The sequence below is a fragment of the Salvelinus alpinus genome, chromosome 20, assembly GCF_045679555.1.
Source record: "Salvelinus alpinus chromosome 20, SLU_Salpinus.1, whole genome shotgun sequence".
Classification (NCBI taxonomy): domain Eukaryota; kingdom Metazoa; phylum Chordata; class Actinopteri; order Salmoniformes; family Salmonidae; genus Salvelinus; species Salvelinus alpinus.
This window is the reverse complement of record NC_092105.1, coordinates 24,745,548-24,746,918: the sequence shown is the minus strand read 5'-3', so window position 1 is coordinate 24,746,918 and position 1,371 is coordinate 24,745,548. Positions and strand designations below refer to the sequence as shown.

The 1,371-nt window shown below is 39.6% G+C and overlaps 1 non-coding gene across 1 annotated transcript; it reads left to right on the top strand.

Moving 5' to 3' along the window:
- The first annotated feature begins 278 nt into the window (after nt 1–278).
- Nucleotides 279–352, top strand: trnan-guu (transfer RNA asparagine (anticodon GUU)). The gene has a single exon. It is a non-coding gene; the product is annotated as a tRNA-Asn (tRNA).
- Nucleotides 353–1,371: the final 1,019 nt, after the last annotated feature.

The window sequence follows — 1,371 nt, the reverse complement described above, 5'->3', positions numbered from 1 at the left end:
GTGTGGGAGTCATCTGCAGTAATTATCCTATCAGAGGGATAATTCAGCACACACGCAAGTATTCAGCTCACACGCAAGCATACCTGAACACAAACACATAAATACACACTGTAAAAATTTAAATAAAAAACCCTGTGGCTCTCTAGGAGCAGGAATGAGGAACAGCGACTGGCTGAAACAGCTGCAAAGCTCAGGCTAGAGTGAGAGTGCAACAGAGAGTGGTTTCAGCACCAAGGACAGCATTTATTTATGCTGTGTGTCTATATGCTCTCTCAGCTGTCTCTGTGGCGCAATTGGCTAACGCGTTAGACTGTTAATCTAAAGGTTGGTGGTTGGAGCACACCCAGGGACGGAAAGCTTTTCTAATTGTGCCCTCGTTGGTATGCAGACTATTTTAGGAATGTAATGAACAGGCATGTTTTCAGAGCCATGTGACTGTGTGTAGTGTATTGACTGCATTAGGTAGATTAGCAATAGTTACTGATTTACAATCTCAATCTGGAGGGAGCCGGAACCTGTCAGAGTAACCGTTTTACAGTAACAAATAGTAATACATGATGTAATACCATAGTAACAGCATAGTAATAACATGTAATAGCAATAGCAATATTAATAATTACATTTCATTTCTCTGTGCTTCCGATTCATGGCGTTATATATCGAAAGCAGTTTCCACATTATTAACATTTCAAGGTTATCAAAAAGCATCAGGAAACCAAACAACTCAACTCATTAGAATTAAGTTATTCAACCGCCTGATAAGAACATCGCCAGGAGATCTTAAGATGGGAAGATGCTATCATTAACAAATAGAGGTGAAGTAAAAAGAATACTGGTGTAATGAAAATGGTAAACACATTCATGTTATCTTCCTCATGGTGTCATGCCAATAAGAACTATCAGATTAGGAGGAGCATGGGAGCGCTATTTCCCATGTGGGAATATAATCGGACACATATCTATCTTACTGTCTATACTGACTAAATATATGACTATATTTTCTGTAATACTGGTGTCATTGAAGCGCATCAACCTCAACAAAACCCATGTCCTCTACATAAACTACCCCACAGACAGTTAGGGCACCCAGCTCATCTCAGCACTTCTCATCCTCCCTCTCTCATCCTGTCTTTTTTATAGGAGAAGAGGAGTCGCAGGGCACTGAGTGTAATTAAATCAAGCTTTAAAATGTAAATATATCATTAAACAATAGCCAGCTCCACTAGCTTTATTGGCTGCTGCTCCAGAAGGTTCAGCTGTTAATCTTAGTGATGTCCTGCATGGTTCTGTGATTACTGATAATATTCTGTATCTCTATGGCTGATGGTGAAGTGCTGTATAGTATGGATGTGTACTAAAACAGATAAAGGA